General features: G+C 50.3%; 1 protein-coding gene across 1 annotated transcript in view; it reads right to left on the minus strand.

Moving 5' to 3' along the window:
• The window catches only part of HPCAL1 (hippocalcin like 1), a 112,852-nt gene that overhangs the window by 26,135 nt on the left and 63,893 nt on the right, over positions 1-22,824 (minus strand). The window contains exon 2 of the mRNA XM_024737713.1: positions 6,899-6,985. The gene's annotated coding sequence lies outside the window, so the exon portion shown is untranslated. The remainder of the gene's footprint in view (positions 1-6,898; positions 6,986-22,824) is intronic.

The raw sequence follows: 22,824 nt of genomic DNA on the forward strand, positions 1-22,824 counted from the left end.
CGGGAGAGGAGTGGAGGGCGATTGCGCCACCCACTCAGGCACTGGGAGGCTGCTGAGCTCCCAGGGCGATCCCCCGCCCTCCAAACCCCCCTCCAGGCCACATGGGCCCTCAGGGGCACAGGAGGGAGGCCGGGGAGATCAGGAGAGGCAGGCGGGAGGGGCCCTCAAGGACCCCAGACCGGAGGAGCAGGAGAGGAGAGGAGGGAGTTTGCCCCGCCCACTCGAGCCCGGGAAGCCTGCCGAGCCCCCAGGTGAGGTCCTCTGCCCTCTGAGACCGGGGTTGGGGGCTCGCCTGGGCCCCTTCTGTTCCTTGAGCCTAAGCCCCACCCCGCACAGCCCCCAGGGCCTTTTCCAGCCCTGGGGGTCCTAAGCATGGGCCCCGCCCCCCCCAAACCTCACCCTTGCTTAGACCCCGCCCTCCACAGCCAAGGCCTTTCCATCCCCCCGCTTTTTTTTCCTTTCCCCCCTCCTCTATTTTACTACTGTGGTACTGATGTACCTTCTGGTTGTTGATTCATCTATATTTTTATTTTTACATTCTTTCTAACATATCCGTTAGTTTCCAAGTCTAATTTTATTTTTTACTTTGTTAATTTTCTCTTTTTTTTTTTTTTTTTTGCCACCCCATGCAGCTTGCGGGATCTTGATTCGCAAGCCCAGGGTTGGGGGAAACTCCTGATGTGGGAGCTCCAAGTCCAAACCACTGGACTAACAGAGAACCTCAGACCCCAGGGAATATTCATTGGACTGAGCTCTCACAGAGTTCCTCATCTCAGCACCAAGACCCAGCTCTACCCAACAGCCTATGAACTCCAGTGCTGGAAGCCTCAGGTCAAACAACCAGTAAAACAGGAACACAATCCCACTCATAAAAAGAAAGAAAAATGAGACAGCAAAAAAATATGTCTCAGATGAAGGAGCAAGGTAAAAACCTACAAGACCAAATAAATGAAGAGGAAATAGGCAATCTACCTGAAAAAGAATTCAGAGTAACGACAGTAAAGATGATCCAGAATCTCGGAAACAGAATGGAAGCACAGATTGAGAAACTACAAGAAATGTTTAACAAAGATCTAGAATAACTAAAGAACAAACAAACGGAGATGAACAACACAATAACTGAAATGAAAAATACACTAGAAGGAATCAGTAACAGAATAACTGAGGCAGAAGAATAGATAACTGAGCTGGAAGAAAGAATGGTGGAAATAACTGCCGAGGAGCAGAATAAAGAAAAAAGAATGAAAAGAATTGAAGACAACCTCAGAGACCTCTGGGACAACACTAAATGCACCAACATTCGAATTATAGGGGTCCCAGAGGAAGAAGAGAAAAAGAAACGGTCTGATAAAATATTTGAAGAGATTATAGTGGAAAAATTCCCTAACATGGGAAAGGAAGTAGTCACCCAAGTCCAGGAAGCACAGAGAGTTCCATACAGGATAAACCCTAGGAAAAACATACCAAGACACATATTAATCAAACTAAGAAAAATTAAATTCAAAGAAAAATATTAAAGCAGCAAGGGAAAAACAAAAAATAACACACAAAGGAATCCCCATACAGTTATCAGCTGATTTTTCAGTGGAAACTCTGCAGGCCAGAAGGGAGTGGCAGGATATACTTAAAGTGATGAAAGAGAAAAACCTACAACCAGGATTACTCTACCCAGCAAGGATCTCATTCAGATTCAATGGAAAAGTCAAAAGCTTTTCAGACAAACAAAAGCTAAGAGAATTCACATCACCAAACCAGCTTTACAACAAATGCTAAAGAAACTTCTCTAAGTGGGAAACACAACAGAAGAAAAAGACCCACAGAAACAAACCCAAAGCAATTAAGAAAATGGTAATAGGAACATACATATCGATAATAACCTTGAATGTAAATGGATTAAATGTCCCAACCAAAAGACACAGACTGGCTGAATGGATACAAAAACAAGACCCATATATATGCTGTCTACAAGAGACACACTTCAGACCTAGGGACACATACAGCCTGAAAGTGAAGGAATGGAAAAAGATATTCCATGCAAATGGAAATCAAAAGAAAGCTAGAGTAGCAATACTTGTATCAGATAAAATAGACTTTAAAATAGACTGTTACAAGAGATAAGGAGGGACACTACATAATGATCAAAGGATCAATCCAAGAAGAAGATATAACAATTATAAATGTTTATGCACCCAACATAGGAGCACCCCAATACATAAGGCAAATGCTAACAACCACAAAAGGAGAAATCGACACTGCACTTACACCAACGGACAGATCATCCAAACAGAAAATAAATAAGGAAACACAAGCTTTAAATGACACAAAAGACCAGATAGATTTAATTGAAATTTATAGAACATTCCACCCAAAAGTGGCAGAATACACTTTCTTCTCAAGTGCACATGGAACATTCTCCAGGATAGATCACATCTTGGGTCACAAATCAAGCCTCTGAAAATTTAAGAAAACTGAAATCATATCAAACATCTTTTCTGACCACAACGCTATGAGATTGGAAATCAATTAGAGGAAAAAAACTAAAAAACACAAATACATGGAGGCTAACCAAGAGATCACTGAAGAAATCAAAGACGAAATAAAAAAATACATAGAAACAAATGACAGTGAAACCACGACGACCCAAAACCTATGGGACACAGCAAAAGTAGTTCTAAGAGGGAAGTTTATAGCAATTCAACCTCACCTCAAGAACCAAGAAAAATCTAATACCAAGACACATATTAATCAAACTAAGAAAAATTAAATTCAAAGAAAAATATTAAAGCAGCAAGGGAAAAACAAAAAATAACACACAAAGGAATCCCCATACAGTTATCAGCTGATTTTTCAGTGGAAACTCTGCAGGCCAGAAGGGAGTGGCAGGATATACTTAAAGTGATGAAAGAGAAAAACCTACAACCAGGATTACTCTACCCAGCAAGGATCTCATTCAGATTCAATGGAAAAGTCAAAAGCTTTTCAGACAAACAAAAGCTAAGAGAATTCACATCACCAAACCAGCTTTACAACAAATGCTAAAGAAACTTCTCTAAGTGGGAAACACAACAGAAGAAAAAGACCCACAGAAACAAACCCAAAGCAATTAAGAAAATGGTAATAGGAACATACATATCGATAATAACCTTGAATGTAAATGGATTAAATGTCCCAACCAAAAGACACAGACTGGCTGAATGGATACAAAAACAAGACCCATATATATGCTGTCTACAAGAGACACACTTCAGACCTAGGGACACATACAGCCTGAAAGTGAAGGAATGGAAAAAGATATTCCATGCAAATGGAAATCAAAAGAAAGCTAGAGTAGCAATACTTGTATCAGATAAAATAGACTTTAAAATAGACTGTTACAAGAGATAAGGAGGGACACTACATAATGATCAAAGGATCAATCCAAGAAGAAGATATAACAATTATAAATGTTTATGCACCCAACATAGGAGCACCCCAATACATAAGGCAAATGCTAACAACCACAAAAGGAGAAATCGACACTGCACTTACACCAACGGACAGATCATCCAAACAGAAAATAAATAAGGAAACACAAGCTTTAAATGACACAAAAGACCAGATAGATTTAATTGAAATTTATAGAACATTCCACCCAAAAGTGGCAGAATACACTTTCTTCTCAAGTGCACATGGAACATTCTCCAGGATAGATCACATCTTGGGTCACAAATCAAGCCTCTGAAAATTTAAGAAAACTGAAATCATATCAAACATCTTTTCTGACCACAACGCTATGAGATTGGAAATCAATTAGAGGAAAAAAACTAAAAAACACAAATACATGGAGGCTAACCAAGAGATCACTGAAGAAATCAAAGACGAAATAAAAAAATACATAGAAACAAATGACAGTGAAACCACGACGACCCAAAACCTATGGGACACAGCAAAAGTAGTTCTAAGAGGGAAGTTTATAGCAATTCAACCTCACCTCAAGAACCAAGAAAAATCTAAAATAAACAATCTAACCCTACACTGAAAACAATTAGAGAAAGAAGAACAGAGAAAACCTAAAGTCAGTAGAAGGAAAGAAATCATAAAGATCAGAGCAGAAATAAAAGAAATAGAAATGAAGAAAACAATAGCAAAGATCAATAAAACGGAAAGCTGGTTCTTTGAGAAGACAAACAAAACTGATAAACCCTTAGCCAGATTCATCAGGAAAAAAAGGGAGAGGATGCAAATCAATAAAATTAGAAACGAAAAAGGAGAAATCACAACTGACACTGCAGGAATACAAAGGATTATAAGAGACTACTACAAACAACAATATGCCAATAACATGGACAACCATGAAGAAGTGGACAAATTCTTGGAAACGTACAAATTTCCAAGACTGAACCAGGAAGAATTAGAAAATATAAACAGACCTATCACAAGTAATGAAATTGAAACCATAATTAAAAATCTTCCAACGAACAAAAGTCCAGGACCAGATGGCTTTACAGGTGAATTCTATCAATCATTTACAGAAGAGCTAACACCCATCCTTCTCAAACGCTTCCAAAAAAATTGCAGAGGGAGAAACACTCCTGTATTCATTCTACAAAGCCACCGTCACCCTGATACCAAAACCAGAAAAAGATATCACAAAAAAAGGAAAATTATAGACCAGTATCACTGATGAACATAGATGCAAAAATCCTGAACAGAATCAAACAGCATATTAAAAGGATCATACACTATGATCAAGTGGGATTTACCCCAGGTGTGCAAAGATTCTTCAATATATGCAAATCAATCAATGTGATACACCACATTAACAAATTAAGGAATAAAAACCATATGATCATCTCAATAGATGCAGAAAAAGCTTTTGACAAAATTCAACACCCATTTATCATAAAAACTCTCAAGAAAATGGGCATAGAGGGAACCTACCTCAACATAACAAAGGCTATATATGACAAACCCACAGCAAGCATCATACTCAATGGTGGAAAACTGAAAGCATTTCCTCTAAGATCAGGAACACGACAAGGATGTCCACTCTCACCACGCTTATTCAACATAGTTTTGGAAGTCCTAGCCATGGCAATCAGAGAAGAAAAAGAAATAAAAGGAATACAAATTGGAGAAGAAGTAAAACTGTCACTATTTGCCGATGACATGATACTATACATAGAAAATCCTAAAGATGCCACCAGAAAACTACTAGAACTGATCAATGAATTTGGTAAGGCTGCAGGATACCAATTAATGCACAGAAATCTCTGGCATTCCTATACACCAATAACGAAAAATCAGAAAGAGAAATTAAGGAAACACTCCCATTTACCACTGCAACAAAAAGAATAAAATACCTAGGAAAAACCTACCTAGGGAGACAAAAGACCTGTATGCAGAAAACTATAAGACACTGATGAAAGAAATTAAAGATGATACCAACAGATGGAGAGATATGCCATGTTCTTGGATTGGAAGAATCAATATTGTGAAAATGACTATACTACCCAAAGCAATCTACAGATTCAATGCAATCCCTATCAAACTACCAATGGCATTCTTCACAGAATTAGAACAAAAAATCTTACAATTCATATGGAAACACAAAAGACCCCAAATAGCCAAAGCAATATTGAGAAAGAAAAACAGAGCTGGAGGAATCAGGCTCCCTGACTTCAGACTATACTACAAAGCTTCAGTAATCAAGACAGTATGGTACTGGCACAAAAACAGTTATATAGATCAGTGGTACAGGATAGAATGCCCAGAGATAAACCCACGCACATATGGTCACCTAATTTATGACAAAGGATGTAAGAACGTACAATGGAGAAAAGACAGCCTCATCAATAAGTGGTGCTGGGAAAACTGGACAGCTACATGTAATAGAATGAAATTAGAACACTACCTAACACCATACACAAAAATAAACTCCAAATGGATTAAAGACTTAAATGTAAGACCAGACGCTATAAATCCTTTAGAAGAAAACATAGGAAAAACACTCTTTGACATAAACCACAGCAAGATCTTTTTTGAACCCCAGAAATAAAAACAAAAATAACCAAATGGGACTTAATTAAACAGGGACATGTGTGTGCATACGGCTGATTCGCTTTGTTGTGCAACAGGAACACGGTATTGTGAAGCGATTAGACTCCAGTAAAGATCTATTAAAAATAAATAACTAGGGCTTCCCTGGTGGCGCAGTGGTTGAGAGTCCGCCTGCCGATGCAGGGGACGCGGGTTCGTGCCCCGGTCCGGGAAGATCCCACATGCCGCGGAGCGGCTGGGCCCGTGAGCCGTGGCCACTGAGCCTGCGTGTCCAGAGCCTGTGCTCCGCAACGGGAGAGGCCACAGCAGTGAGAGGCCCAAGTACCACAAAAAAAATAAATAAATTTAAAGACTAGTTTAAAGAAAAAGTCTGCCCCTTGTATTTCTTTTTTTCTTTTTTGGCCTTGCTGCATGGCTTGCAGGATCTTAGTTCCCTGACCAGGGATCAAACCCAGGCCCTCAGCAGTGAAAGTGCCGAGTCCTAACCACTGGACCGCCAGGGAATTCCCTGCCCCTTATGTTCTGATTCGCTAATTCTCCTCAATGGACGCATCCCACAACCAAAGCACCCAGGCCAAATGACTTACCCACAAAAACCCGGCTAATTTAGGACAAGAAACCTAGATTACTGTAGGACCTGGGTGGTTCTTTTTGTCTCCAGGCCTCAGTTTCCTGACCCATCTCATGGGAGTGCTGGGCAGGCTGTCCCCGCAAAGCCCGGTCTTCCCTGTTTGTTCCGCTGAGCTGGGTCAAGTCCGTGCACACCGGCACGTGGTCGGGATCCCATAGAGTGGTAGAGGCCCCTCAGCTCTCCATCCTCACCTGCCCCCAGGCCCGTCTGGTCTCCAGGAACACTTACCCAAGGCCAAGTGGAGGCGGAGAGGGAGCAGGGATCAGAACCTCGGAGGCCGGTTCCACGTCCTGGCCCGGGCTGCTAGACCATGCCCTGCAAGAGAGGACAGACCAGTCATGTGGGGTGGGGACACCCCGGCTCAGAGCAACTGACTTTCTCCCCGGTCGGTTCCGTGCAATCTACGCACATTTCCCCGTTATCTTCTCGCAATACGAGGTTCTCTCCCCCCACAGCAATGATGATGGTTTACATGCACTCACTGGAGCGGTCCTGAGGACGGGAACAGAGTAGCTCACCCACCGGGAAAGCCCAGGCCCCCACAGTGTGAGGGCCCCCAGGGCGCCCCTTGCTGCTGCAGGCTGAGGGGCTGCAGCTCCCCCGAACTGACTGTGAGCTCCACAAGGGCAGGGAGGCGGCGTCTGTTTCTGTGCAGCAGGCTCCTGGCCCAGAGCCTGTATGCAGCAGGTGCTCAATAAATAATCCGTGTTTGACAAACGAGTGCCCCAAAATGCATCACACGGACATGACTGCAGGCAGAGCGCGCTTTGCTCAGAGTTGAAATTCGACCCTGCTTCACCAATACAGAGCTTCATATGCCAGTTACATTACTTAGACGCACTGCTAGGATTCCAGACGTGGAGCAGAAAAGCCACACATCTTCCCACCAGAAATTCTCACTGGAGGTCACTTACAGATTTTATACATATACAGACACACACATATATATCTATATGTAACATTTTTAATAGACTTTATTTTTTAGAGCAGTTTTATGTTCACGGCAAAACAGAGCAGAAAGCACAGAGATCCCACAGACCCCCTGTCCCCCAGACACAACTTTCCCCACCTTCAGCATCCCCTCCACACACCAGGGTATATGTGTTACAATCGGTGGACCTACAATGATACATATTATCACCCCAAATCCATAGTTCACATGAGAGTTCATTCTTGGTGTTTTACATTCTGTGGGTTTGGACAAATGTTTAATGTCCTGTATCCAACCATCATAGTATCATACAGAGCAGTTTCACTGCCCTAAAATTCCTCTGTGCTCGCCTCGTCTCAGATTTTGAAAAGGCGCTTTCACGTCAATGATCTCAGCGAATTCATCTCACGACTCTGTGATCTCTGCTTTGACACTCAGGGAAATCAAGGTCCGGACAGGGTCAAGGGCCCTCCACAAGGTCACCCTCGTGAAAACCAGTAACAAGAGTCGGTGGCAGAATGTGCTAGAAGCATTGTGTCTGGTGGTCATTTTATCATCCTAACAGCCTCCTAACAGCCCTGGCGGGGAAGGTCCATTCTAACCCCCGGTTTACAGAGGAGCAAACAGACTTGGGGACACTTGCCAAGGTCACACGTGGCTAAGTGGGACGTTCAAAATGCAAATCCCTAAACCCACTTCTGCTCTTTCCAGATGCACTTGTTAGTTACAGGGGCTTATAGGAGGCGTGAGAGTGCAGGGGGAAGGCACCGCCTCGGGCTAGGGGGGCCTTTGCTTTCCCGGAGCTGGAGCAGGTGGGTCCCAGGGCTTCAGCCCTCCTGCGGGGACCCCGCCCTCCAGCCATACTGCACAATTAATACCTAGGGGCCTCGCCTGGCTGCAGGTCAGTCCAACATCTGGCCACAGAGGCCCCACCATTCCCAGCCTCATGGGGGCAGCCCTGCAGGAACATCGAGCTCAGGGATCAGCTCAGGGATGGATGAAAGCATCCCTAGTCCACGTGGACACCGTCCTGTCTCACCAGACACACCCCAGCTCTCACGGGGCAAGCTCTGTGCAGTGGGGAGAGCAGAGAGGTGCACCTGTGCTGAGCGGCCCTGTGATCTCTGGCATCCTTAGTTTCCCCATCTGTGACAAAGCGGAGGGGCTGGATCCCTGGGAGGCTGGGCCAGCTCTGACACCAGGCTTCCTAGCAGGAGGGGCCATCATTCCAGAGGCTTCTGGCTCCCAGGCTGCTTGGGAACACTCCATTAACTCAAATTGCAAATTTCCTCCTGGCTCTATCGCTGAGCCACAGGGGCTCCCCCAGCCACCAGCTTTCCTGTGACAGATAAAGATTGCAGTCATTGCTCGAGATGGAATCGAGGAGCAGAAGTCATTATGCAGAAATCATTATGTCGAGTTATGTCTGGTTGCTCCTGATTTCTGCCTCACAATTGTCTTACAAATGGTCCTGCCTCTTCCTCTCCGGGACAGCAAACTGCGGAGGCCTGGGTGATTCAGACAGACCTCCTGGGCCCAATTGTACTGCTCCAAACTCCTCCTGCTGGATGGGGCATCAGCATCGTAGGGCAAGGTTCTCTGTGACACCCTTTCCTTTCTCTGGGCACTTGGGACAGAGGAGAGGTAGAAGACAAAAGCCCTGGGGAGGGGGCACACTCACTGACTCACCCACATGCCCCACTGCATTGAACCCTCCTAGGAGGCCCTCTTCACCTATCACTTTCTCCTGGGGCCCTGCCTGACCTCTCAGCCCTTCGTTCACGTTAGGCCTAAGGCACCTCCCTCTCTTAGGTCTGGGGTCTCTGAGGAGTGACTCAGGCAGTGACTAGGATTGATTCATTCTTGTACTCCCAGCTCCTAGCACAGAGCAAGGCCTCGGGAGAACAGAGAGGGCTGTGTGGCTGGACTGCTTGGGCTCAAATCCTAGCTCTCCTATTCCCTAGCTGTGTGACCCTGGCCCATTATTTAACTTCTCTCTGCCTCAGTTTTCCAGGCTGTAAAATGGAGACGATAATAATCCGACCTAGTTCTCAAGCTCTTATAAAGATTAAATGAGCTAATGTACACACACACAAAAGACTTGCTCATAGGAAGAACGCACTAAATGGCAACACTGACTAAAAGAGCAGAGAGGTCTTGAAAACATTCTTGTAAGACTCTAAGCCAACTAGAAAGACACAAACTATCGAAACTGACTCAAGAAGAAATATGTCTGAAATACCTATAACAAAGCAAGAGATTGAATTAATAATCAAAAAATTACTCACAAAGAAATGCCCAGATGGTTTCACTGCTGAGTTCTGTAAACACTTAAAGAATTAATAACAATTCTTCACAAACTCTTCCAAAAAATAGAAGAGGAGGGAACACTTCCCAACTGGTTCTATGAGGCTAGTACTACCCTGATACCAAAACCAGATAAAGTCTTCACAAGCGAAGAAAGCTACAGACCAATGTCCTAATGGGCATGGATGAAAAGAAAAACAAACCAACCCTCAACAAAATACTAGCAGACCAAATCCAGCAACATAAAGGATAAAAAGAATTATACATCACACCAAGTGGGATTTATCTCAGGAATGCAAGGTTGGTTTACCATTTGAAAATCAATTAATGTAGTATATCATACAATAAAATAAAAAGCAAAATCACATGCTCGTCTCAATTGATGCAGAAAAAGCATTTGACAAATCCAACATCCCTTCATGATAAAAACACTCAAACTAGGCATAGAAGGAAACTTCTTCAGTCTGACAAAGGGTAGTTGTGAAAAACTCACAGCCAACATCATGCTTAATGGTGAAAAGACCGGATGCTTTTTCCCTAAGATCAGGAATGAGACAAGGATGCCCACTCTTGCCACTTCTATTCAACATTATACTAGAGCTTCTAACCAGGACAACTAGGCAAGAAAAAGAATACAAGCCATCTGAATTGGAAAGAAGAAGTGAAATTATTTCTATTTGCAGATGACATGATCTTATATATAGAAAATCCTAAGGAATCCACACACACAAAAAAAACCACCTAAATAGAATTAATAACATAAGTTAAGCAAGGTTGCTGGATACAAGATCAACATACAAAAATTAATTGTATTTCTGTACACTCGCGATGAAAAATCCGAACACGAAATTAAGAAAACAATTCCATTAGTGATAGCAACACATATAGTTGTAAATGTACTAAAAACCATCGCGCTGTATACGTTCTAAGCGTGAATTGTATGGAACGTGGATTCTACCTCAATAAAGCTGTTTTTAAAAAAACAGAATCCAGGCCGGCGCTCTTGTACTTCTCTACCTCAGAGGACAGAACGGCAAAGGCGCAGGGAGACAAACTACAGGGCTTCCCAGTGCTACAGCCCGGGGACCCAACGGGGCTCAGAGCTCGTCAATGTGGCCGACCTTGAGAACCTGGCAGACTCAAGTCCAGGCTGAGCTGCAAAACTGCCTTGAAACACCCGTCTCTCCCCACAGCATGCACTCCAGAAACATGCTGAGTGCCTGCAGTGTGTATTAGGTGCAGGGACACTGGCCCAACTTTTGAGGAGCCCACAGCCCAGTGGGGTACCCGCAGGCCTGTGCCAGATGTTAAGGGTGGGCAGCCAAACACAAGCTCTAAGGATGGCTCTGCATTCAAGGAGGTGATCTGGTCCACTGGTGGGGCAGGGAGGGAGGAGTCCCTCAGGATACACCCTCGGCCCAGGCTGAAAGAGCTCAGTTCCCGAAACCACACACGCTGCCCCACAGGGCACTCACTGTGAATTGCCACCTAAGAAGCAACAGTTCTAGGGCCATTTCTGGGGCCAGTTCCTCCTCTAGTTGCCCAGGCCTGGAGGGCTCAGTGCCCATCGTCCTTGCTGCCCAGCCCCTGGGAAACGCAGCTACACAAGCTTTTTCCTGCCAGGGCTCGACGCCTCCTCTCGCCCAGACACAGGCCTCCTGGGCTGCCCCTGATCTGCCCACTCATACCAGGGTGGATGTGTGCTCAAGAGACGACAAATTATTTTAATATATCCTGAAGTCCAACTTAATTCAGCAGCAAAGTCCCGGTGGGAGAAAAATATAGTGGGTCTGGAGTCAAAGACGGATGGATTTTGGATTATGACTATTTCTGAGGTGACTGTGGTTTTGGGATGACTAATCCCCCCATGTCCCCAGGTAATCAGGGCAGTGGCTCGCAGAATACTTTCACACAGACGTTTGGCACAAGACAGAGGCATTTTCTTCTACTGCTCAATTCAAGAACTGAGTTAGAGGGGCTGCATGTCCTGCAGATGTCCCCAGGGGCGGGAAAGACCACAGAACATACCATCGAAGCCAAGACGTGCTGGTGAGACCACACAGGATGCAAGCTTCACAAAGGGGAGCAGGACTGGAAAGGACATCAACGCGATAGCGAGCTAAACCCTGAGCCCTGCGTGGCCATGACCAGTACCCAGCACTAGCCCTCCGGTCACCTGGGGCCCTGGCGGCTGGCCAGCTGCATTCCCAGCTTCCAGTGGGCACTCACAACGTCTTATTGTAGCTCCTGTGTCCACTCCCATTACTTGGGTATTTGAGCTCCTGTCACAGAACAAAAGGAACCTACAATCTCCAACCATTTTGAAAAACTGTCATATTTACTAAAGATGACTACACACACGCCATGAACCAGATATCCAACTTCTTGATGTGTTCCCGACAGAAAGTTGGACCTACGTCCACCGAGAAGGCTCACAGCTGCACGACTTGTAAAAGTCCCTGCTGGAAACTGTCCCTGTGTCTATCCACCATCAATGAATAAGAAACTGTAATGTGTTGGTACAGTGGAGGACCACAGAGCAATCAAAACGAGCCTCAGTGACACACGGCACAGAGATGAAGCTCTAAGCATGACGCTGAGTGAAACGGAAGACACAGAAGAGCACACGCTGCGTGAGTCCATTTACAAAACGGACGCACGGTGGTTAGCATCAAGCTAGCGGCTGTTCCTGGTGGGGGGCGATGACCAGAAATGGTCATGAGGGGGCTTCCGGGCGCTGGTGACACGGATTTGTTCACCTTGTGGAAACTGACCAAGCTGTCCACTTAATGCACACAAGTTAAATTTCAGTAAAAAGTTAAAGAAAGGAAGCAAGGCACCCGCTGTCATTCCTGCATCCATCCCAGCCCACCCGGCAGAACTGCGGGCTTCCCGGGAGGCCCACCCAGGCTGAGGACTGGTGGTAACTGTTCTCATAGCCCATGGACATCTCCCAAGATAGGTCCACTTATGAAATGGTGGGAAGAGAGAGCTCTGAAGTCAGGCAGGCTGGGTTCAGGCCCTGACCTCCTCCAGGGGCCCCAGTTTCCCCACATCCGTCCAGGGAGGCTGCTAGAGATGTGAGTTTTCACGAAGTGAGACCCCTGTGGACCCAGCGCCCAGCCTGCACTTCCTGAAATGTCAGCCATCCGTTTATTGGACAGAAATTTACCGACGAACTACTGTATATGCCAGGCGTCAGGGGTACTGAGTACTGACCAGCACCCCGCTTCTCAGAGGGCTGGCTTTCCAGTAACAAGACCCCAAAAGAGAAAGCACGCGCAGATCACAAACTGCTAGGAAAAAAATAAAGTGAAGCGATCTGACAAAGATTACCAGGCGGCTAGGTAACTCTAGCTTGGATGCTCAGGGAAATCCTGAGTCAGGGACACACATGAGGAGGAAGGGACAGACTTAGGAGGACAGCTCAGAGCAGAGTGAACAGCAAGTGCAAAGGCCCTGAGGTAGGAGTGTGCTTGGCATTGTCAAGGAGCAGCAAGAAGGTGAGTGTGGGGCTTCCCTGGTGGCGCAGTGGTTGAGAGTCCACCTGCCGATGCAGGGGACACAGGATCGTGCCCCGGTCCGGGAAGATCCCACATGCCGCGGAGCGGCTGGGCCCGTGAGCCATGGCCGCTGAGCCTGCGCGTCTGGAGCCTGTGCTCCGCAACGGGAGAGGCCACAACAGTGAGAGGCCCACGTACCGCAAAAAAAATAAAAATAAAAAATAAAAATAAATTAAGAAGGTGAGTGTGGCCAAAGCACGGCAAACAAGGCCAGGGGAGGGGGGTAAGAGATGGGGTCAGCAGTGAGCAGGGGCTCAGAGGACGGGGCAGGGAGTTCACATTTTTATTTTAAGCACAATTGTTGTAGAAGAGCTCTGGGAAACCAGAGAGTGCTACAAAAATACCAGGCGTTGGGGAATGGGATTATAAGATTCCCTGGAACTGAGGGCAGCAGAAAGTGGGACCTTCTTGCGACCCTCCAGGCCTCCCCCAGTGGTGGGGGGTTGGGGGTAGGGGCAGGTGACTTCTAATGGTCCTGCACTTCCTTGAGACGTAACATTCGAGTTTGTTCACTCTTGATCCTCCGTGGGCAGGAAAGAACATAAAATGGCTCACTGCCCACTAATGAATTCCTAGAGCCTCCGGAGGCCCAGCCACTGCTCCCACTCGACAGGCGCCCGATGCCAAAGACCAGGGGCCATAAAAACCCTGCCTAGCGTTCTTCTCAGGCGGCGTCTGAGGCACCTCCTGTTCCCGACAGAGGAGGAAAAAGCAAACCTTTGCCAACAGAGAACAATGAGGCAGCCACAGGGGAAACACCGGTAGGCCCGGGGAAGGGGGAGCGAGAGATGCAAACCCGAGCCGGTAATTTCTATCTGGGGGCACATTCTGCCCACAGAGACGCCCACCGTCAGCTGTCAGTCTCGGCCAGAGAACGAGCCTCACGCTTTTGCAGTTGAGGGGACCCTAGAGACCTCAGGCTGGTACCGGGAAGTGGCCAGGCCTCCCCCACCCCCGTGAGGCCACCTCACCTGCCATGTACATGGACCCCCACCATGACTTCACTTGGGAGGAAAAGGTTCCGCTGCAAAGAATAACAAAGAAAAACCACCCACGTTGTCCCACCCTTTCTCTCACTTTGCAGTTGAGCAGACAAACATCCCCGAGAGAAGGGTCTCACCCAGGACCACAGAGCCAGGTCCAAGCCCGACACGGTCCTGGAGGGATGCAGGCGCTTTCAATCTGCTGCGCAGAGATGCGAAGATTCAGGCCCCTTCCAGGTGCTCAGATTGCATGTCACCTGTCCCCGCTGGTCACTTGTCCCATGAGCTGGGCCACAGGCCTCTCTCTGAAATGTTCTGAGAATTTTATGAGTTAACGGTGTTGGAGAAGAGAGGGGAAGGGTTTCGAACGAGCTGTCAACATTGCTCTTTTCCTCGAAAGCCCGTGGGCAGGAGAGGACAGGAATGATGCACCCCGTGAACGGCAGCAAGGGTCACATCCGTGACCCCAGCTGACTTCTTGACAGCGGGGGACACGCTGGATTCAGTCTCACCCCCACTTCATGGATGAGAACACGGAGGCCCAGAAGTTCAGGGTCTCTCCTGGAGCCACAGGCCCAGAGAAAGGAAGAGACTGTGGGCTTCTGACTCCCACTCAGGTCACTCAGGGGAGGTGTCAGCACTCCCAAAGGGGCTACTTGATGTCCAACCAGTTCTTCCCCTGCAGAACAGCTGTCCCTTCGAGGAAGGAGGCTCTCTGCCGGCCCGGGACGTGCCCGGTCTGGTCCCAGGCTTGAGGTGGGAGCTAGCTCTGGCCAGCCCACCTGCTTCTCTGCCCTATGTGCCTCCATCCACTGACACAGAGGGCACACAGACCCAGAGCCCTGCCCTCTTGGGGCTTAAGTTCTGGTTACGTATGGTTCATGCCACACATTATAAGTCCTGAGGGGGGAGGGGGAGGGGTTTGCAATTCTAAACAGGAGCCAAGGAAGGGGTCACCAGGTGACAGTGGCCATGCCTTGTGGACAGGCGCCCCGTGGCCTCTGTTCTCTGGCTGCAGGCCCAGGTGGGGTCCCTCACTGTGGACGTCTGGAGTAAGTAACGACGAAGAAAGAGAGCACGGGGGTGCCCTTACCGCACCTGACATCCCAAAGTCCCCTCCCTTCACAGACAGTGCGGCCACAGCTGGTCAACAAAGGACAGGAAGGCCGCTCCTCGACAAGGTGTCCCTGGGCCCACCCTGGATGTCCCGGACAGCAGGTACTAGAGCATCAGGAATGGGGCTGGGTACCAAGCACCCCCTTCACATGGAAACGGCCCGAAGCGCATCAGATTTGGACTCTGACATGTCACCATGTGGCTCTGGGCAAGTCACCTGTCCTTCGTGACTGCTTCCACCCTGTGAGCTCCCGCAGGGGACTGCAAGGACCAGAGGAGGCGACACATTCACGTGGAGGCCCTTGAAGCTCCTAGCGTTTAAGGCTCTACCTCAGGACCACTGGGCACACTCACACACCGCCCCAGTCTCAGGATCATCACCCACCTGTAGATGGGGAAATGGAGGCTCAGAGACATTAAGCCACTTTCCCGAGGTCACACAGCCGGACGGTGCTATGCCAGCTGAGCCTGCCGGGCCCTGCAGGCCATATGACCTGCACAGTGGAGGCTGCCAGAGACTACACCTTGCCTTCGAGGAGCGACAGATAAAGGGGCGAGGAAAGCGGCGCTAATTAAGCACTGAAGTGTAATTAAGCGAGACGTGCAAGGCAGCGCAGAGGGTAGTAAGGTGGGGTCTGTGTGGAGGGGCCTCTGGCCAGACTGCCCGCAGAGCAGTCTCCTCAGGCCAGGCTCCAGATGCCTGCCCCGTGCCCTGACTGAAGCCCTGGTGGTCCCCCAGGCCCCAGCACTGAGCGTTTGAGGACTCTGACAATCCAGCCCCAGTCCAGGTACCCCTGGGGCCTCAGGCTGAGGATGTGGAAAATTCCGAGACTCCTTCCCACACAGCCTCCCCCCATTCCCGGGGCGCTGGGAGTCTGTGAGGCCTGCCTGGAAGCCGCCTGCTGGGGCTCCTGGCCCTTGAGACTGAGCGCTGGGAGGGCTGGGTCTTGTTCCTACATCTGTCATGCACGGCGCCTGGAGGGCGGCGGAGCGGATCCTCAGTCGGCGTTTAATGAATGAATCGGCAACCAGGCCGCTCCGAGGAAGAGGAGATTCGAGATGAGGCTGCTGAGAACGACACAGCCAGACCATGGAGGGCTTTGAGCACTGGGGTCCAGGTCGCTTTTGGCAATATGGAGCCACGGTGGGCTCTTAAGCAAGGGATTAGGAGGAAGACCCGCGTGGCAGCCTGGGCAGGAAGGAAGGACAGCGGTGCCGAGGCTGGTGTCAGGGAGACCATCGGAGGAGTGGGGGTGAGCGACGAGGGCACTGACACTCGTGAATATCGGGGATTTTTAAGGGTGACTGCGATCACATGTGGCTTTCAGCTGGTCACACAAAGAAATGGGAAACAACCCCGCCCCCCAAGACAGAACTCTAGTGCATTGTTGGCGTTAATGTCCTAGTTGCTGGTCCACCCTGAAACCCCCAGGCCAGCTTGTGCTCCGGGCTGTGCTTCCCAAAGCAGGTAACCGGGAGGAAAAGCATAACTTCCCCACAAAGAAAGGAAAGCGCCTAGAGAGCATCTGGGCTCCCCTGAAACGCAGCAGCCTGCAAAGCAGCCCGCCAACGGACAGCCAGGGCCGTGGAGCATTAAAGCAAGTTCTCCTGCGAAGCCACTTATCCAGCCTCTTATTCAGCACAGAGCTCGCGCAGCCGATGTGCCGTATCCGTGATGAAGGGATAGTCATCTGAAAACACATATAAATTATTCATTCCCCGCAAACCAGCAGCCTCTGGGTTCCTGCGGCAGCTGAAAGGCTCTGCGAATCCTATTAGAGACAGCGCTCAGCCGAGCAGACGCTGGATCCCGCCGCCGCCCGGTGTAGGCGGCTCTAGCCGGGACCCACGCTGCGGTCCATTCCGCGTCCGCGGGTGAAAGAAGCCCGGCGCCACGTGGAGAATCACAGCCCTGCCGGCCTGACCCGGGCGGCACGGGGCCCCTGGGCAGAGCATTTACACCGGAGCACCGGGTCCCAAGGAGCTGCCTTCCACACAGAGCCTCCCCAGGCCCCCACTCCGGGGTCTGCAACGCCCTACCACCACCCATCAGGACCCAAGCCTGGGGTCGGCCCGCTTGCTCGAATGCAGAGTCCCAGGCCCTGCCCCAGACACCCTCTGGGGCTCAGTCCGCAGCACCGCATTTCCCACACACGCTGGAGCCGAGGTCACCAGGAGAAAGTGCTGGGGTCCCCGAGTCACCCCCGGATCAACGGCAGCTCAGCCGGCCTCGCAGCCCTGGACAGCCCTAGGTCAGGTTCTGGGCCTCTCAGGGCCCCAGGTGCTCTGGGGGGCTCTTGGGAGGATGACAAGAAAGAACCTTTGCAAAGCAACTGTCACACATGGGTCTCTGCCCTCTCCGTGTCTGTATCTTTGATTCCAGCCTCTCAGCTCACTTCACAGCTGGGAAGGAAAGCCTCAGGGGTTTTGACTGCCAAGGCGGGGCTCCGCGCCACTATTTCCTCCGCCTGGAACACGCCCTCCGTCCCCACGGCCCGTTCCCCCGGGAGGACTCCCACCTCCCCGCAACGCTCCCCTCACTTTGAACGCACTTTGCCGGGGTGCCGCTCGGCGTCTGTAGCACAGGGGAGGGGCTGTGGACGGGACGCCCACAGGCGGGCACAGAGCCGCGGGTCAGCGTGGCGGTGAAGCGATGACCGCGTGTGAGGGGCGCCCGCGGCCCACGGCGCTCGTTCAGCTGAAAGCTGTCTCTCTGCAGACTTGTTGCACGTGATGTGGGCGCGCGGGCTCTGTCCCTCCATCCCCGTCCTTGCAACGAGGCATCTTCTGCAAGAGCGACACTTCTCACCTCTCTCCTTGGCGGGGAGGAAGGAGGGGGCTTATCTGACCTGGCTAAAGAAACGACCTTCCAACTTCATTCCCCCAGCCCCGCTCCCGTCTCCCCTACTCTTGTCCCGACAGCGGACGCTGGCAGTGGGTCTGCTGTCTGCCTACGACTGGGAAACATTTTTAAGGGTGAGAGCAAGTAGCAGGAAGATGATTCTGGCCACAGAGCAAGCTTGCCAATCCAGAACTACCGGCAAAAATAGCGTGTGTGTGTGTGTGTGTGTGTGTGTGTGTGTCTGGAGACATTTCTGGTCATTATAACTGGGGCAGGGGAGGGATCGGCAGTGGGGGAGTCATCTACTGGCACCTGATGGGTAAACGCTCCTAACACCCCAGTGCACAGGTCGCCCCACCACAAACAGTCATGCAGCCCAAGCTGTCCACAGTGCCAAGGGTGAGATCCTGACATAAACGCTGTCCCCTGTTGCTCATCACTTGGGTCCACCTCTCCACTGGTTTCAGAATCTAGTGGCCTGGGGTGTGCTGATGGAACCACACCCTCATCTCCAAATGCCAGGTCAAAGGTCCTGCAGGGCGCAGAGCCACTGCTCTGCCCGCACCCACTGCTCTGGATTCGTGGCGACCACAGCCACGTTGTACACTCACCCCACTCGGGGGCAGCGGGCAATGTTTTAGGAAGCCCAGCCCTCGGGGTAGTATGAGCCCCCATGAAGACCTGGGGGCTGCCTCTGTCCTGCACCAGCGGTGACCCAGGCCAACCAAGATGCCCAGGGGTTCCCACATTTGACCCTTCTCACGGGAGTGATGGGCTGGTCTCTGAGATGGAACAGAAGTCTCATATATGCATCCTTTCACTCATTCAAAACACATTTAATTGAACACCTACTATGTGCCAGGCACTTTCCCAGGTGTTGCCGATGCAACAGGGAACATGCGCAATTCTTGCTTTCAAGGAGCTCACTTAAGTGTCCCAGGAGATTATGGGGCAAAGTGACAAGTGCCATAAGGATAGTGAGTATAAAATTCGAGGGGGGCCGTGGTGAGACGTACAGCCCTACCTAAGGATCTGGGAAGGCTTCTTGGAGGAGGTGACATCTAAATGGCAACCTGAAGGATGACTAAGAGTTAGCCATGCAGAGAAAGAGGAAATGCTGAGGGGTGGGGTCTAGGGAGAAGCTTTTCCGAGGATTCCCAAGATGCTCCCTCACCCAGGCAGGGGCAGTTGACACACCACAGGGTGGTGGGCGACTGCAGTCAGGACCCCCAGCTCCCAGGTTAAATGGACCTGAGAGGATCAGGTGGGGAAGCCTTTGCCAGGAGCCCACAGGCTTGTGTCCAGCAGGGCTGGCCTGGGTGAGAAGCCCAGGGGCCAGTCATATTGAAGACACAAACAGCACAAACATCCACCCCCGCCCAGACCACAGCAGTGGCCCTGCGTAAATACTCTCTGGCCCCCTGAGGAGGCAGGCTGACCTCTGCCGGCCTGCCCACCACCTTCTCACCATCCCCAGGGCGCAGGACCCTGGTGTCCCTAGACCAAGCAAGCCTCGTGCACTTCCTGACTGAGAGCTGGATTTTTTTTTTTTTAATTATAAATTTACTTTGGCAAAGGGAAACGCAGCCCACAGTTTCACAACCAGCTCTGCCTACACCTCTTTGGTGCTGTAGACATTTGTGCAGTTAAAATTGTGCCAAGGTTTTCTGCAGTGATGACAATTCCTGTCTGGACCTCCAGGTAGACCCGGCGCAGGGAGCCCACCCTCCCTTACAAGAGGGCCCCCTGGCTCCCAGAAGCTTCGCCCAGAGGACGCACAGCCGGGCCTGCTCCGGACTCCAGCTCGGAGGCTGCAGTGCAGCCTGCGTGGACCAACCGGGAAGAGTCAGGATCCGCGTGTGCGCAGAAGCCTCCCACGTCTTTCCATTTTTTCTCAAACCTGCACGCTCATGAATGAATGAATCTGTACTAAACCAAAGTGCACAGCTTGCCTTTAACCCTGTTAAATTCGTCTTATGTTCCGCTCGTCCTTTCAACCTACCAGAGCTTCTGGAATTTCACAGCTCTCCAGTTTTGTACCCTCAGCCAATCTGATACACAGGCCACATCTTATAAAGCGGCGGCTGAAAACACAGACGCGGTCGGCAACCACCATCCCGTCACTCAAGGCGTCGGGGGGTCGGGTCATTCGGCTGCCTGTGAGGCCACCTAACCACTGATCTTCAGCGTCCGTCACCAGAGGCCCAGCTGCACCGTGCGTGAAGGGCTGGGCCCCCAGCTGTCCTCTGACAGCCCAGCCCATCAAAAAGCAGGCGGAGTTGCGTGTCCTCACGTATGGCCACCCTCAGACCTGCCTCCCAGAGCCATCGACACCTTGCCTTCAAATTAACTCCCGCTGGGTAGCTGGGACGTCAGGTCTCATCTCTAGAATCGCTCGTTTGCTCGGGTGGACAATCACAGGCCTGTGGGCTGGAGACCCAAACACGCTTCCAGTGGAGGGAGCAGAGTGGTACGGGGGGCAGGTCACAGGGTCGCATCCAGTGCCAACTCCCCACTCCGTCCTGATGCCCCTGGGAGGGTGCCAGGGGCACGAGGACCACCTTCCATGGAATGAGAAGGCTGGGCTGAACCACGTCCAAGTCCAAAACTTCGTGACTCTCCATTAAATTTTACAAAAACTTTTGCTGTAGTTGCCGTTGTTTCATTTTGTTTTGTGTGTGGCCGTGCGGCACGGCACGCGGGATCTCAGTTCCCCGACCAGAGATCGAACCTGCGCCCCCTGCATTGGAAGCGTGGAGTCTCAACCACTGGATCGCCAGGGAAGTCCCTACAAAAACTTTTTAATGACACAGGAAAATGGGCTGAAATGAGAGTAAATGGAAAAGGTGCGACGTGACACGAATGTTACATGACGTCAAGGAAAACATACTGCTATGTCTCTTCACCTCTCTGTAAATAAATACTGACCAGAAGAGATGGCCCCAAAGGTTAGCTGTGATTATCTCTGAACTGTCGGCCTGCAGGTTATATTTGCTTTCTTCTTTTGATCGTTACCCGCCTTTTTTACAATGAGCATTTGACATATATAACCAGGGCAAAAATATTTTGAAGGACATGCTTCTCCACGACAGACGCCCAAAGGACAGCAAGCTCCCCCTGGCCCCGCGCCCAGCACCGTGCAGCACCCCCCTCTGGGGACAGGAGGTAAAACTGACAGCTGCAACCACATCTTTCTGGCCCCCGTGGGCCTCGGAAATGTTAACGCTTCCTGCAAAGGAGTCCCACACCTCCCTTCAAGGCAGCCTTTTAAAAAAACCAAGCGTGAGACTATACTTCCTCCATTTTGCCTTGGGCAAGGCAGCTGCAGAGTCTTGACACTGGAACATGCCAGAGAATTCAGACAGCTGAAGGCATCCTCAAGATCCTACTACGTCAGAAATCCCACCGAGAGCCCGAATCCAAACAAGTTCCCCCAAAAGGGCCAGTGTCATCCTGTCCTCTAACACCCAGGCTGACAGGAGGACACGAGCCTGGAAATTACCACCTTGCCTCAACTAAGGCCTTCAGTCCAAAGGGAAGAGGCCTTCCCAGCCCCATGCCTTCTGGCTCCGGCAGCCCTCCCTTCTCTGCACCTGCTTCGATGCCCTACCCACATGCTGCCTTCCCTGCCCCTCGGCAGCTCGTGCCCCCGGGACAACTCTGAATGTTCATATACATTTACGTGTTTACTTTTCCACACTGGGCCAGCAGTTCTCCAGGACAGAGCTCCCTAAGAACCTGTGTGTCTCAGTGCCAAACCCAGCACTTGGGTTGAATGGAAGACAGGAGAGAAGGAGAAAGCAGGTGGTTCTGTGTTTTGGTGAATAACCTTGGCCCCGGGCACCGCCCGGGGAGCTGCTCATCTGCTGGGGAGACAATGTGAGCAGAGAGGGAGGAGGGAGGACCTAGGGGTGGGCTTGGAGGCAGACGGGGAGGAGTGGAGGGAACCGCGCCCAGGTGGGAGGGCGTCCTATGTGGCCAGGCACTCGGGTGCCAGCCAGGTAGTGGGTGAGGCCACTTAACTATCCCGGAGTCCACAGATTGGGAGACAAACTTATCAGCAAGCAGTATGGCAGTGACCGTCCACACACCTGTCCAGGTGACCCCCTCTGCATCTAAAGCAATGGAAAAACAGAATAAATCCAGAGCGTCCAGCAACTCTGGACACACAAGGTACTTCAGTACATTTAGTACCAAGGGCTTTAGCTGGGGCTCAGTTCAGCCACCTCCCACTCGGCCATTCAGGGTGGACTCGGCCCCCGCTGCCCAGCTTCCCTCACGCCTCTTGGTGGCGCCTTCTAGAAGGACCAAGCACTGAACAGCAGTGTGTTAGTTTAACAAATCGTAGTGCACGCCGAGGAGTGAAATAGTAACAAAGCCTGCAAAGTCTGGCCACACAGGGTGATTTTAAT

This window comes from Neophocaena asiaeorientalis, unplaced genomic scaffold, assembly GCF_003031525.2.
Source record: "Neophocaena asiaeorientalis asiaeorientalis breed wild unplaced genomic scaffold, Neophocaena_asiaeorientalis_V1.1 scaffold396, whole genome shotgun sequence".
Taxonomy (NCBI): Eukaryota; Metazoa; Chordata; class Mammalia; order Artiodactyla; family Phocoenidae; genus Neophocaena; species Neophocaena asiaeorientalis.